Source organism: Schistocerca serialis, chromosome 4, assembly GCF_023864345.2.
Source record: "Schistocerca serialis cubense isolate TAMUIC-IGC-003099 chromosome 4, iqSchSeri2.2, whole genome shotgun sequence".
NCBI classification, from domain to species: Eukaryota; Metazoa; Arthropoda; class Insecta; order Orthoptera; family Acrididae; genus Schistocerca; species Schistocerca serialis.
In genome coordinates, this window is record NC_064641.1 from 233,440,524 (window position 1) to 233,457,981 (window position 17,458).

The following is a 17,458-nucleotide window of genomic DNA, read 5'->3' on the forward strand; positions in this document are numbered from 1 at the left end:
TTTTTTTATTTTTTTTCTTAGGATGTGTTATCACTTTGCTTAAAATGTGACGAGACCGCTAGAGACGCCATAAAAATTAATTGGCACCTATAAACATATGGTTACATAATTATGTAGTTACGTAAATGTTTTCAGGTATATGTCCGCTGTCTTGATACACAGTAAAATCACAGTGTCATAGTACCACAGCACGCTCACTAGATGATCCAAAAGGAAATGGTTCAGCCCACTTGAAGGACAAACTTACTACAGTCCTTGTGAATTAGTGGAACAAAGCAACATGTCTCAGTGGTTAGGTGTTGCAGACGCTCCCAATGTGATTAAACAACTATGAATGATGAAGAACGAAGTGGCAGACGATCTTTTTGTGACACACTGGGAATAACAAGAGAAGTGCTCGAGGACCGACGTATGGGGATCATGGAAAAGGTCGCCGTCCGCTGCATTCCGCAAGTGTTCGCACCAATTCAGAGGGCCCTCCGAAGTTCGGCAGCAGCAGACACGTCTCAGATGTGTCAGTCTAGATGACTTCTTTAGCCAACTAATCACCGTTTGCCGGCCGGAGTGGCCGAGCGGTTGTAGGCGCTGCACTCTGTAACCGCGTGACCGCTACGGTCGCAGGTTCGAATCCTGCCTCGGGCGTGGATGTGTGTGATGTCCTTAGGTTAATTAGGTTTAAGTAGTTCTAAGTTCTAGGGGATTGATGACCTCAGAAGTTAAGTCCCATAGTGCTCAGAGCCATTTAATCACCGTTTAAGACGGGTGTTGTATGTACGAGGTTCATTCAGTATGTAATGCAATACATTCTTCTTTTTTCTGAAAGGAAATTGGTTTTATTCAGGATTAGAATACAGCATACTATTCCCCCTTCCCTCTTTTTCAATCTCCGTTCAATGCGACAACCACTCTACTGATCGGCGTCTTGCTGCATCAATAGCCTCCCCGCCATGTATCATACACTCCTGTGGGCAGACAAATGTAAGTCTGAAGACGTGAGACCCGGGCTGTAGGGTGGATAAGGGAAACAGTCCAATGATGTCCTCTCAGGAGTGCAGACTTGTGTGAGGCCTTTCGTTGCCAAGGAGACGCAGAAGTACATTTGCATTTTTGTGGCGACGAACACGCTGAAGTTTCTTCTTCAGTTTCCTGCGGGTTGATCCCTGCACCGTGAGGTTTGAAATCAAACAAAATAATCGTTTCAGATTCCCAGAAGACGGTCGGAATTACTTTACTGGGTGAGGGTGAGGCTTTCAACTTTTACTTCGGAGGAGATGCAGAGTGGCACCACTTCACACATTGCCATTTTGTTTGTGATTCGAAGTGACAGACCCATGTTTCATTGCCCGTGACAATGTTCGACAAAAATTGTCACGATCAGCCTCGAAAGGCGCAAGCAAGACAGTACAGACGATCCGTCGTTGCTCTTTAGGTCTAGCTGGCCGTTGTGGCCGAGCGGTTCTAGACGCTTCCGTTAGACGGCCAGGAAGCCAGCTGGCATACACCTGTAAGTACACCAACTGGCGAACGAGTGTGTCAGCAGTGCCAACAAAGACGTCCATTTGCGCAGCATCATGTTTGATTGTGATTCGCGGGTCAAGTCGAATGAGAATGTCCGCGCGCTCCAACGTTTCACGAGTCACAGTTGTGACGGGCAGGCGGGCACGTGGGACATGGGAAGGATTTGCGGGACCTTGTTGCGGTGATAACGGACGGTACGCCCAACGACTCATCTTGATTTTTTTCACTGCCAGGTCTCCGTAGACATTTTGCCAGCGCCTATCAATATCTGCGATGCTCTAGTTTTATGCAAAAAAAAAAAAAAATCTCAGAAACAGCTCTCTCCTTGGAACGCATCTCCGTTTGAGACGCCATTTTGGAGGCTATGTTTAGCGTCACTATCTCTCGGAACTTCATGAAACTAAAGGTCTGAAGTAGGAGTATTTCACGACATCTCACATCTTATTCTGCATTTTTTCGACCGAAACTGACCAAGAAAACATGTTTCTTATTACTTATTGAACGGCACTCGTATCACTATTACCTCGAGATAAACGAACAAGCCATACAATGGAATCATGCGGATTCACGATGGCCGAAAAGGTCTGAGACCTAACCATCATCACGCAAGCTGATGTAGAGTGTTTTCTGGCAATAAAAAGTTAAACGCTAACACAGTATGCTCGTAATGGACAAACAAACACAGGAGCGTACTACCGATACCTTTCGACGATCTTATGGGAGGCTGACAAGACGAAACATCTAGGGAAATGATTAAAAGCTCCAAGACAAATCCCAGCTCACTTGGACCAAGACACAGTCACGCGTATCTCCCCTATGTTTACTTGTCTCTAGGAACCTACTAGCACGATTTCAGACCTCAACAAATCATTCCATGGGAAATCCTAAGTTGATAACACTGAACGTTTCATACTTGACCAGATGTCTAAGGAAAAGGGAAAAACGAACGTTCAAAAATGGCTCTGAGCACTATGGGACTTAACATCTATGGTCATCAGTCCCCTAGAACTACTTGAACTTAACGACATCACACAACATCCAGTCATCACGAGGCAGAGAAAATCCCCGACCCCGCCGGGAATCGAACCCGGGCGTGAGAAGCGAGAACGCTACCACACGACCACGAGCTGCGGACGAAAAGCAAACGGTTTCCAGAGATGTATGATATAGAACTCCGGGTGAACTTCGGAACACCTAAATCCTAATTACTATTTCTCCATCCTAGATTACTATCAGTCATCAATAAGTGTCTGTACATTCGTCGAAGTGATAATGTTACAGTCAAAACCCGTTAGAACGCGTTCTTACTAGTTAAAACTAGTTTATACTGAGCCACTTCGTGAAAACGCGTTTTGCCTTGTGAAACTAATTTTAATTTACTTTCGCTTTTGAGAGTCTGTAAATTCTAATTGTAAGTAAGGCTATCAGTATCACCTAGTTTCAACGAGTAAGAACGTGTTCTAACTAAGCTAGACAGATCTAGTTTTCACTAAATTTATTCAGGGGCGAATGTTAAAATTGAGACCACCTACGTCTTGATTGAAATAAAAAAAAAGCATTTTTGTGTTGTGCAATGCAATACTTATTGAGAATATTGATAATGCATCTAAGTCATTAAAGTCAACTACAGTAATACAAAAATAACCTTACACTGAAGGATCATTTTAAGGAACATTACAGAGCCATATTAACAGTATTAGTTACGAAAGTGGAAATAAAATAAGCATACAATACAATTATATTAATTACTCATACATTTGACAAAAGTTGCTACAGTCTCAATAAAAGATAAACATACTAAAAAAATTAACAATTAAATTTTGATTAGTTCTTATTCTAAAGCAAACTGTCGTGACATTTTGAGTTACAAAGGTTTCCCTTTTTCCTACAAAAGCACCTTTTTGAAATACGTACCTTAAAACACACACAGCGAACAAATCCTTGCCCTAATCCTAAGGCTGCCATCTCGGCAGCAATTCTTACTGATACCTTTGCCTCTGGCATGTCTTTCAGCAGCAAGAATTTTTCTTTGGACACGTAGAATTCAGGTCTGGAAAAGAACTTTTAATTAGCTTGTTTGAAAGGCGATTAGGTACTTAATACATATTATAAAATATATTACAATGTAAGTATTAAAACTTAAAATATTAATTAATTACTTGAACAGTTAGCAACATTTTCAGAGCATTAAATCAGTGAAGTAATGAATATGTCTGACATTTGTCCTTAATTATTTGAATCAATTCAGAAATACATACCTGCAATACAATTTGTCGAATATCTCATATTTCGTTCCAATCTTGTGCAAGCCCTGTTCATCTTTCTGAAGAACAACTCCCATAATATTGGGGAGATCTGCTTTGGCTCTGTCGATAACAGGAATCGGTATAATTATGTTGTCACTGGTTTCTGCAATGGCGTGTATTGAATCTGAAGCCGTCTTCATTCTTTTGGCCTGTTTCGTCAGGTTTTCATGAGCGTTTTCTATAGCTGTTCCTATTTGAGATTGTCGTTTCGTAATAGCCTCAGCTTCTGGATCTTCGTGACAAGCAAGAGTTATTTGAGGCTCTGCACTCGTACTAGCTACGGCTTCTGGATCCTCTTGATTGGGTGTTGCTGTTGTTGGAGACTGTATACTTGTACTGGGCAAAGCTTCTGCATCTTCTTGTCTGGCTGGAGCTGTAATCTGTCCATTGTTACCAGCCATAATCACAATCTCCTCTGAGCCGTGTAATATGTTCAGTTCATCAGGTGTCTCATTTACTGCCTCTACCACAATAATTTTATTTAAATCCTCTTTAAGATCATCTTCATCTTGTATCTCCTTAATAACACGTAGAGGCAAACTCGAAATCATAAGCCCTACTCGAGGTCTTGCCAAACATGGCTTTCTAAGATGTTTTCTTGATACCAGAATGATATGCCCGATTTTTCATAAACTGTACAAAGCGAAGACAGTTTGACCAGTTGGTGGTAATGTTGTGTTGCATCCATGAATTTCTCTGCCGTTGTCAGAGTGTAAATTACAAGGAGCACCAAATGTTAAAAATATATCTGCTAAATGATGTGCCACTTCCTCTGCCCTCTTCCTTTGCAGTGCACGTAACAAAACAAATTTTGTCAAGTGGTCCTGATACACCATTATATACGTAAATCCATGATCTTCTTGAGTTTGCATGTCGATCAGATCAACTTGGCAACGAGTGTTCATTTCTGAATGAAGTATATTTTTCGAAACACGCCCCCTATTCTTAATGCTTCATTTGCGCTGACAAGTTGCACACATGGACAGATAAATGTTTATCATCTCCAATGTTATGTTTGCATATTTTCTTGAAGTTTCAAACCTTAATCTGTTTCGACCTCCATGACCAACGGCCTGATGAGCTGCTTCAATAAGATCGAAAATTTTTTCGACACGTAAGTAGTAATGTACAGGCTGTTCTCTTGTCACTAACTCCCTGGTCCCACAAATATTAATAACCTTGAATCGATTTAATCTTCTTGTTATCAATGGAGAGACGTCTACAGACGTTAAAGTAACCTCTGGCGTGCCACAGGGGAGTGTTATGGGACCACTGCTTTTCACAATATATATAAATGACCTAGTAGATAGTGTCGGAAGTTCCATGCGGCTTTTCGCGGATGATGCTGTAGTATACAGAGAAGTTGCAGCATTAGAAAATTGTAGCGAAATGCAGGAAGATCTGCAGCGGATAGGCACTTGGTGCCGGGAGTGGCAACTGTCCCTTAACATAGACAAATGTAATGTATTGCGAATACATAGAAAGAAGGATTATATGATAGCGGAAGAAACAGTGGTAGCAGTTACTTCTGTAAAATATCTGGGAGTATGCGTGCGGAACGATTTGAAGTGGAATGATCATATAAAATTAATTGTTGGTAAGGCGGGTACCAGGTTGAGATTCATTGGGAGAGTGCTTAGAAAATGTAGTCCATGAACAAAGGAGGTGGCTTACAAAACACTCGTTCGACCTATACTTGAGTATTGCTCATCAGTGTGGGATCCGTACCAGATCGGGTTGACGGAGGAGATAGAGAAGATCCAAAGAAGAGCGGCGCGTTTCGTCACAGGGTTATTTGGTAACCGTGATAGCGTTACGGAGATGTTTAATAAACTCAAGTGGCAGACTCTGCAAGAGAGACGCTCTGCATTGCGGTGTAGCTTGCTCGCCAGGTTTCGAGAGGGTGCGTTTCTGGATGAGGTATCGAATGTATTGCTTCCCCCTACTTATACCTCCCGAGGAGATCACGAATGTAAAATTAGAGAGATTAGAGCGCGCACGGCGGCTTTCAGACAGTCGTTCTTCCCGCGAACCATACGCGACTGGAACAGGAAAGGGAGGTAATGACAGTGGCACGTAAAGTGCCCTCCGCCACACACCGTTGGGTGGCTTGCGGAGTATAAATGTAGATGTAGATGTAGATGTACTGCTTCTGTGACTTTTTCTCAGCTGATTGTGCTTCTTCAATTTCGTCTACTAATTTATCGTAAGATTCTTTTGTCATAACATTGTAGTGGTTTTCTCTTTTGTCGTGTTCTTCAATCTGTAACGTCCTTCTCACAAAGTCTTCTTTCCATCGCTTTTCTTGATTTAGATCTGCCATGATAAATACGTAAAAGCTGATCTGCACGTGCTTAACTCTTCGACCGTGTTGTTTGTTGTCGCGAAAAGCGCCCAGTGGCGGGCTATTGTCAGCCGCTGCAGCCTTGCTCCGGGGGGGAGTTTTGGCGCCTAGAACTGATAACGCGCGTGTAATTCTTTCCGCGCCTCTAGCGCTTATTGTAACCGCCCGTTGGTTCAAATGGCTCTGAGCACTATGCGACTTAACGTCTGAGGTCATCAGTCGCCTAGAACTTAGAACTAATTAAACCTAACTAACCTAAGGACATCACACACATCCATGCCAGAGGCAGGATTCGAACCTGCGACCGTAGCGGTCGCTCGGCTCCAGACTGTAGCGCCTAGAACCGCACGGCCACTCCGGCCGGCGTAACCGCCCGTATTTGACACGCTTATGTGCGATTGTTGTGGGGGAAAGTTATTATCTAACACCTAAATACCTAACAATTCGAAGGTTTTTCACAATAGTAACGCTGTTGCAGAATTAAAAATTATTTATTGTTAATTTTTATATAATGAGGAAACGGTTTAGTGGTAGATCTACAGGAAACACAGTTTCTTGAAGAATATTTATTAGAAATAACTCTTTGTATGGTATAGCTCAAACCATGGTATTGCTCACAATCCAACACCGCACTCTTCACAATACACACGCGTTTCTCTTCTTATGTTTTTCCCGTTGTCATCCAGTTTGCAGCAACACTCGCGATTTTCGTGTCGGTGCATTCTTGTTTTCTTTATCTGGGATGTGTTTGGATGTATGGTCAATATTCCAATAAATATTGCATTGTACAATACAAAAATGCTGTTTTTTATTTCAATCAACACATAGTTGCTCTTAATTTTAATAAATTTAGTGAAAACTAGTCCTGTCTAGTTTAGTTCGAACTCGTTCTTACTAGTTGAAACTAGTTGATACTGATAGCCTTAGTTACAACTAGAATTTACTGCTGGTCAAAAGCGAAAGTCAGCGTTTTGACGAAGTGGCTCAGTAAAAACTAGTTTTAACTTGTAAGAACGCGTTCTAACTAAAAACGGGTTTTGACTGTAACAATAATATATCTAAGCGAGACACGGAACAGGATGTGGGCTAAGCGCAATAACTGATGTAGGTGGCGTTTAAATCATCAGAATGACGGACCAGGAGAGATAATGAGCGATAACTTTGCGAATTCGCAGTCCACCTCATTTCTATTTTTCACACACTTTCAAATGTACCGCCTGTGGTGGTATGATTACTTATTGTTCATGGTTCACGTACCTCAGTGAACTCCACAACCCCGCTATCAGATCCAAAGCAACAGCTAATGTAATTGATTCAAGGAAAGACTTAATGTATCCAAAGTGTCCCTAAACTGCTCTCTGTTGAGAGTTAATCTACTGTAAATTTGTTTTCACTACGTTTCTAGATTTACCAGCAAAATGAGGTAAACTGATAAGCTACTTCAAAACTACATGCATTGCATTTTAGTGATGGATAATCTAAATACTTCCACCATGTCCACACTGAATAACAAAGATACTTTCCCAATGCACACACCCTGGTAGAAATGTTAATGTTCATCAGGTTTTTTTAAATTTTCACCGAACTCAAACTACACACTCTTGCTAACACCATCTACACACAACAACAAAAAGTTTTGCATCACCTCGGTTCCGAGAACTGCGGAACGTATACAGAAAATTGGATTAGAGATCGACATAAACATCATTTCCGCCCTTTTTATTGCTCATGAAAACCACACACAGCATGTTGTACCACCATACAGTGAAACCTTCAGAGGTGGTGGTCCAGATTTCTGTACACACCGATACCTCTAATACACACTAGCATGTAGTTTTTCATTGATGCATGCCTGTATTAGTCGTGGCATACTATCTACAAGTTCATCAAGGCATTGTTGGTCCCGATTGTCGCACTCCTCAACGGCGATTCGGCGTAGATCACTCAGAATGGTTGGTGGGTCAAGTCATCGATAAACAGCACTTTTAAATCTATCCCAGGCACCTTCGATAGGGTTCATGTCTGGAGAACATGCTGGCCACTCCAGTCGAGCGATATCGTTATCCTGAAGGGAGTCATTCACAAGATGTGCACTATGGGATCGCAAATTGTCGTGACGAATGTCTCCCCAATATGCTTCCATGACCACCTGCGGCGTACGTCGGCCCCACATAATGCCAACCGAAAACAGAAGGACACCTCCACCTTGCTGTACTCACTGGAGAGTGAGTACAGCCTGACCAGGTTGCCTCTAAATAGGTCTCAGACGATTGTCTGGTTGAAGGCATATGCGACACTCATCGGTGAAGAGAACGTGATGCCAATCCTGAGCGGTCCATTCGGCATGTTGTTGGGCCCTTCTGTACTGTGCTGCATGGTGTCATCGTTGCAAAGATGGACTTCCCCATGGACGTCGGGAGTGAGGTTGTGCATCATGCAGCCCATTGCGCACAGTTTGAGCCGTAACGCGAAATCCTGTGGCTGCACGAAAGCGTTATTCAACATGGTGGCGTTGCTGTCAGGGTTCCTCCGAGCCATAATCCGTAGGTTTCGGGTATCCACTGCAGTAGCAGCCCTCGGGCGGCCTGAGCGAGGCATGTCATCAACTTCCTGTCTCTCCGTATTTCCTCCATGTCCGAACAACATCGCTTTGGCTCACTGCGAGACGGCTGGACACTTCCCTTGTTCAGATCCCTTCCTGGCACAAAGTAACAATGCGGACGAGATCGAACCGCGTTATTGACCATCCAGGCACGGTTGAACTACAGACAATACGAGCCGTGTACCTCCTTCCTGGTGGAATGACTGGAACTGATTGGCTGTCGGACCCCCTCCGTCTAATAGGCGCTACTCATGTATGGTTGTTTATGTCTTTGGGTGGGTATAGTGACGTCTCTTAAGAGTCAAAGGGACTCTGTCTGTGGTACAAGATCCACAGTTAACGTCTGCCTTCAGGAGTTCTGGGAAGTGGGGTGATGCAAAACTTTTTTTTGATGCGTGTATATCGAAACATTGGCATTCCGATTAGGAACTGCAACCAAAATCGGTTTAGTAATAGTCAGATCTTCACACGAAGTTCAATAATTAGGTTTACTCGCCGAAATGTTACACAGTTCCTTATTTCTCATAGAGCCAGTGTCTCTTAGCAAGGCCATACAATACGCCATAATGTGTTACGGCCTTTAGTAAGAGAAGCAAGTTTTTAATTTAACTAAGAAGATTCACTGGAACGTCATTCAGAGTGGGAACAATTTACTGAAACCTCAGAGTAACAAGAGACACACGCTTCCTTTATGACAACTCGATTCTCTCTCCTTGACTTTGTTGACGGGGCCACGACATCACAGCTGTTTGCAGCGCTCCGTCAAATGAAAGTTAAGTCGTCGAAGGTGTTCCTGAAGTTTTTGAAAATTATGACAACCGGATGGGGCCAAGTCGGGACTGATATGTTCAGATGCTTCAAGTGTGACAAAAATGTCATAATAATCTTTGACTTTGTTACACTTTGGGACCATGAGCAATGGGAAATGCACAGTATTCCCCTTGAGGATAAAATCATGTGGATTTGATAACTTAATGAACTATCAAGCGAATTCTTACTTTCGGCTATCACATTACACGGCGACGTTTACGTGGTACAAATGACGCACTCCATGAATCACTGTCTTCTCCTCGCGACATGTTTGCTGTTGTGGGCTGTATCTTTCAAAGTGCAGCGTTCTTTAAAATAAATGTGAAATAATAAAACTTTACGATTACGTTGAATGAAGTCTTAACTGTGGATTGGCTACAGAACTCGAATTGTCAGTTGCGTTTTGTAACTGCAAGTTGTGTGATTACTCTATGTTATTGTTAGCAAAACTTCACCAATCGTTTGGGCAAAGCAACTATCAGTACCAATAAAGAACTACAGTCACTGCAAAATACATTCTGCCCCTTAAGTACTGAATACTAAGGCCCTGTTCACATAACAAATAAATTAAATTGTCTTACCTCTAAAGCAATAACGGAGTAACACGATACATTCTGGACTCTTCCAAAAATTATGAGTGTTAGCTACAGGCTCAGCACCGTGCAATGCTGGCCATAATACTTGAAATGCACCTGAAATTGTTTTGGCTGATAAACGAGAATATCTAAGAAATTTCAACTTCCTTAAAAACTATATGACCTGGATTGGGAGCCAGTACTGATTACGGTGAATTGCTAACATTCAGTTTTTTTTAACAAAATTATATTGCAAGTTAAGTTTGGCTTTTCAAAAACATCTGACTATCGCAGTTACATTATTCGCAATTGATTCTTCTTTAATCCAACATAAATGCATACCAACAAATTACACATAGCTCTGTTAACAAATCTTAAAAGCATTACAGACATGAAATATCAAACCAGTCTCTTTCTCAAAACAGTTTACGTACATTCTGGGGTTACTCAACAGTTACAAATTATCAACCAACTCAGCTATACTAACGCGCTGGAAAAAACAGAAATCATAATTATTTAACATATTTACCTTATTTGCCTGAAGACTTCTGCTTCCATGTTCAACAATATTGGCATACCTATATTAATATAACTCTTGGTGGCTTCACACAGCAAACCACAGAAACTGCCTACTCATCGTCTTTCACTCACAGCTACCTACAACTTTGACCAGCGCTCCTTTACTCCAACAATACAGTACAGTATCTTTGGCTCTCTGGTCGCGCACAGTCAGCGATTCACAGTATCGTTCCCATCAGAGACATTCATTGTTTATAGTACACTAGTTTCATTTTTGCTTTTGACAATGTTGACTGGAAAACTCTCTTTCAAATTTTGAAGGTGGCACGGGTAAAATACAGGGAACGAAAGGCTATTTACAATTTGTACAGAAACCAGATGGCAGTTGTATGAGCCGAGGGGCATGAAAGGCAAGCAGTGGTTGGGAAGGGAGTAAGACGGGGTTGTAACCTATCCCTGATGCTATTCAATCTGTATATTGATCAAGCAGGAAAGGAAACAAAAGAAAAGTTCGTAGTAGGAATTAAAATCAATGAAGGAATAAGAACTTCGAGGTTCACCGATGACATTGTAATTCTGTCAGAGACAGCAAAGGACCTGGAAGAGCAGCTGAACGGAATGGACAGTGTCTTGAAAGGAGGATATAAGATGAACATCAACAAAAGCAAAACGAGGATAATGGAATGCAGTCAAATTAAATCGGGTGATGCTGCGGGTATTTGATCAGGAAATGAGACGCTTAAAGTAATAAATGAGTTTTTCTATTTGGGGAGCAAAATAACTGATGATGGTCGAAGTAGAGAGGATATAAAATGTAGACTGGCAATGGCAAGGAAAGCGTTTCTGAAGAAGAGAATTTGTTAACATCGATTATAGATTTAAGCGTCAGGAAGTCGTTTCTGAAAGTATTTGTATGGAGTGTAGCCATGTATGGAAGTGATACGTGGACGATAAATAGTTTAGACAAGAAGAGAATAGAAGCTTTCGAAATGTGGTGCTACAGAAGAATGCTGAAGATTAGATGGGTAGATCACATAACTGATGAGGAGGTATTCAATATAATTGGAGAGAAGAGAAATTTGTCGCGCGACTTGACTAGAAGAAAGGATCGGTTGGTTGGGCATATTCTGAGGCACCAAGGTATCACCAGTTTAGTATTGGAGGGCAGCGTAGAGAGTAAAAGTCGTAGAGGGAGACCAGGAGATGAATACACTAAACAGATTCAGACGGATGTAGGTTGCAGTAAGTACTGGTGGATGAAGAAGCTTGCACAGGATAGAGTATCATGGAGAGCTGCATCAAACCAGTCTCAGGACTGAAGACCACAATAACAACAGTTTCATTTTAATTTATTAATATGCTTATCTTATTCTGGTGTCACATACAAGTGTGCCCCAGTATACTCCTTCCAGGGCAACAAAGCTTTTTGCAATTAATCTCTGCGAAACTAGTCCTCTTTACACATCTCCGGCTTTGTCTAACTCGTCTTCACTTGGAGATTCTTACCGTACCACGGCCGCTTGTACTTCAGCTCAACAACCGTCAAGTGGTGTACTCACATTTTATTTTCTTACCCAGGTCGGCGGCAGCGGTCGAACGAATGTTTTTCGCGGTAACGTCTGTGTAGTAGGTGGCCAGTACTGCGACGCCGGCCGATGGAATGCCGGCTGGCAGGGGCGCCGCAGGGCGGCCGTCTGTACTGTAACTCAACACACGTCAAGTGATCGCCACTGCAAGGGCCTACCGCCTCAGCGTAACGCCAAGTAAAATCGAGTGTTAAACTACTTCTAGTATTTTGACAAATTATGGTACCCTAGAGAGACAGAAAAACTTTAAATAACTTTAAAAGTCTGAAAAATTGAAGTAACGAAATGGGTTCCATAATGTGCACTACTGGCCATTAAAATTGCTACACCAAGAAGAAATGCAGATGATAAATGGGTATTCATTGGAAAGATATATTATACTAGAACTGACATCTGATTACATTTTCACGCAGTATGGGTGCATAGATCCTGAGAAATCAGTACCCAGAACAACCACTTCTGGCCGTAATAACGGCCTTGATACGCCTGGGCATTGAGTCAAACAGAGCTTGGATGGCGTGTACAGGTACAGCAGCCCATGCAGCTTCTACACGATACCACAGTTCATCAAGAGAAGTGATTGGCGTATTGTGTCGAGCCAGTTGCTCGGCCACCATTGAGCAGACGTTTTCAATTGGTGTGAAGTATGGACAATGTGCTGGCCAGAGCAGCGGTCGAACATTTTCCGTATCCAGAAAGGCCCGTACAGGACCTGCAACATACGGTCGTGCGTTATCCTGCTAAAATGTAGGGTGTCGCAGGGATCGAATGATGGGTGGAGCCACAGGTCGTAACACATCTGAAATGTAACGTCCACTGTTCCAAGTGCCGTCAATGCGAACAAGAGGTGACCGAGACGTGTAAGAAATGGCTCCCTATACCATTAAGCCGGGTGATACGCCAGTATGGCGATGACGAATACACGCTTCCAATGTGCGTTCACCGCGATGTCGCCATACACGGATGCGAGCATCATGATACTGCAAAGAGAACGTGGATTCATCCGAACAAATGACGTTTTGCCATTCGTGCACCGAGGTTCGTCGTTGAGTACACCATCGCAGGCGCCCCAGTCTGTGATGCAGCGTCAAGGGTAACCGCAGCCATGGTCTCCGAGCTGATAGTCCATGCTGCTGCAAACTTTGTCGAACTGTTCGTGCAGATGGTTGTTGTCTTGCAAACGTCCCCATCTGTTGACTCAGGGATCGAGACGTGGTTGCACGATCCGTTACGGCCATCCGGATAAGATGCCTGTCATCTCGACTACTAGTGATACGAGGCCGTTGGTATCCAGCACGGCGTTCCGTATTACCCTCCTGAACCCAACGATTCCATATTCTGCTAACAGTCATTGGATCTCGACCAACGCGAGCAGCAATGACTTAAAATTGATTTACAATGAAAAACAGTGAAAAATACATTTATGGAAGATGTTGAAAACAACCCCCTGCAACATCAATAACAGTTGTGCAAGCATACTCAGATAAACCCGGTGTAAAGTTCGGATATCGATGGGGGCAACTTCACATCTGATGTCTTTCAGTACCTGTATTGTGTGTGAGTTTGATTACAGACCTTGCTCTTCAAGTGTCGCCACAGCAAAAAAATAATCGTTTATTAAATAAATAATGGACAGAAGGAAGCACAAGACGTGTAAACACAGTTCTCCCCAAAAGTGTTATTGATGGGATGTGAAGATTGCTTACTTCGCCAGCGTATGGGAGGTTACATGTAATATATACAAGTAGAAACTAGAAGAAACAGTTGGTTTCCCATACAACAACCAGAATTTTGTATAACTGCTTCTTGTATAAATAATGGACAGAGGCAGGCACATGTGTTGCTGACGGAATGTGAAGACTGGATCTCCCACGCATACATCCAGAATTTCAAAGAAATGTTTATTAAATAAATAATGGACAGAAGTAAGCACTTCTGTAAAACACAGTTCTCTCCAAAATTACTGTTGATGGATTGTGAAGACTCCATACTTCAACAGACTATGGGAGACCATGGCCCGCATTTCTTAGGTCACATCTAATGTACAGATATAGAAACCAGAGGAAACAAATGACCCGAAAATGTTAGACATCTTGTAATATGTTGACACCGTTCCATCGAACAGCTTAATATTAATAATGTGCATCTCATTTCCTTACACAGAAACGGCTTCTAATGAGAAGAGCGAAGGACAGTCTGTGTCATAACTAGCATAGTTTGTAAAAGAATGTTTACAGTTGTGAATATATTTGACCATCACCTGGTCATTAATTTAGGATACCTAAAAAAATCGCCGATTCCCGATCCCTGTCTAAAAACACGACCCACAGCATACCACAGAAATATCAAGATCACCGTTAGAGCTGCTTCCATCTGAGGCAATAGTACCCAATAGGGGTTCCACGTGAGAACATGTAATTATTTGAGTAACAGCAACATCTGATGCATCCTCTGCTGAAGTCAGGCCTGGAATAGTCCGTACCGAAGTCGCCCAAGTTACAGAGGACGATGCAGATAAAAATAAGCAATAGCTCACATGTTTTATCTTCGGATTCAGTTGTTAGTTATTTACTTATTGAGCTAATTACAGTTTCGTGGATTATTTTCAAGATTTTTACCTAAAGCGTGCAGTACAGGTTAGTTACAAGGCATGTATACATTATTTGTTTGCGGATATGATTGCATGATGACAATTTACAGAATACTAAACGTCACAGTGTCTGAAATTTAATTAATATTAGCACGGTTGTCCGTGTTACTAGACAGGTTGAGAATGAAACAAAATTTTAATGACAAAGTTATTGTAATTTTCTACGACGTTATACATGGTATTAGGGGCTAATTAACTAGTCATACACGGTACAAAAAGAATTGTTCAGGATTAGCTTTAAAATTTGTTTTCTTATTCCTTGGCCAAATCATCCAAGTAGCTAAGCGTTTAATCCTTCCTCGAGCCCCTGACAACTTTAGGACTCATGTACGATATTGACTGTTTTTCTTTCATGTAGATTTGATGTTTCCTATGAATATTGGAATATTTGTGTTAAAATTTTCTTTGACTAAACACATATCAAATCAAATATTCTTCTTTTATACGAAGTTATTTAAAAAGAATTATTTTGTGAATGTATATCTTTAAACTATGTTCTTTCCTAGTATAAACTTGTTGAACTATTTTACGTATGAGTGGTTCATGTGCAGGGCATGTAGGATTGTATCAAATGTAAATCCTGGAGGGAAATCCCGCCGCAACGAAAAGCTATAGGTGGGAGAGTAAAAGATGGATTGGCATGAAGTAGCACAAGAGCAGCAGATGTAGTCTGTGGCCAGCATCCGACCAGCTAACGTCCTGAGTGCTTAATGGGACAAGAAATGTAGCAAAATTAGATTAAGTATGCCTCGGATGTGGATTTATACGGTCTACTAGTTAGTGGCATTTGTTGGTTTTCTCTGAAGCTTAAAATTCCGACACCAAGAACATTGTTTGTAGAGCATTTACATAAAGAGCTGTGATTACGCCTGATGGGTTTTCTTTTGCAACAGAAGATCGCCACTGTCACCACCTTCACGACAAGTAAATTTTAGTATTATATTCATTTGCATGGACCAGTAATTTGCTTAATGTTCAAGTAATAAGTGTTCTATATTCAAGTCTGTATGGAGAATACTGATGTATCCTCAGTCATTTTCCTATATAGATTCTTCTTCGTAGTGCTGAAAATACCCCAGTGTCCTATTATAATGGACTATGAAATCATAACTGTTTAAAACAATTATTAATTTCCGTGGAGTAATAATTTTCTCATGTGCTTAGTTAGTTGTTTGCATGAAATATTCCACATGGTTAGTAATGTGAATACTAAAAATTCTACAAGAGAATGAGTGTTTGAAGAAGCCCTTGTTACAGTACTATTTTCATTCTCAGAAAAAGGTTTGCTCAATACTCAATCTAACATAACAGGACACTGACTGAGAAAAATGAAGTGCAGGCCATAGCAGTTACAAAGCCTGTACTTATCTTGTTAGTGCTACAGGTTTTTAATAATGTGATTATATATATATGTTTATCTGCTTATTATAACTGTTTCATGTTAGCAGTTAAGAGACAGATGAGTTTGCGGGTCCCCACTTATGCCGAGCCAGTAGTTCAGTAAATTTGGGAGTGAAGCCTGGTATTCGTACCAGAGACATTTGTGTTCTTGTAAATATAGGTTGCAACGACTTAGAAAAACCATAACAGAATTAATCTCATACTTCATTTCTGCCCTGTAAAATACAAAGACTTACATGCTTCCCATGAAAATAAATAGTGCCCATGTTAGTTAGCATAAAACAGATTGGTAACCTATTCGAAATTAGTTTCTCTCAACAGTGAAGATTAAAGCCACCTAATGTCCCATTTAGCCGCGTTTATCTCATACTAAATATTAATAGGTAATGATCTTTATGTTTCGCACTTCAAAACAGTGTTTGTTAGTGGGAGAAAGTTTGTTGCTAACACATTTTAAACTATTAGCTTTGTTGCTCATGGTTAGCTGCTTTACTGGTATATGCTACGGTGTGCTGTTGTTTACATGTCCGATTTCCAAAACAGATTTATATCCCAATTCATACTGCACTTAGTTTTCTTTATTAGAAATATATTGTAACTACCTTGCCTAATTTGTCTGGCGTCCGATTTGTTTTATATCATTATAAATTTATTATTATTATATTTATATTATTGGCAATATCGCTTTATCCAATTTAATACTGTAGATTTGATCCCCGCCAGTATCACTACTACCCCCTTTCAATAAGCAATTTTCTGCATGACGAAACACAGTTCGATTGCTTCCCAATCGTAAACAGGCACGGTCAAACCTTTGATTTTTATCAAACAGGTAACATTACTGGGGGCTTGCTCTTGTAGTAATGAACCATAACGTTATAAGCTACAGTAAGAATATAAAAGTTTTTCCGTTATTTACTTATTTAGCATGTGGCATCAAATTACATTTCAATGTTGAATTATATTCATTATTTCTAAACACGTAATATTTAATCACAAGCAGGCATCTAGTCCTTGTATAAAGGGTGTAACTAAATTCCACTTACACACTTTGAGGACAGGTTCCTTACACAAAAAAAAGAAAAAAATGTCATGTTAACATGGCACCTAAATTGCAAACCATAAGAGCTATGAGAAGAGCTATGAG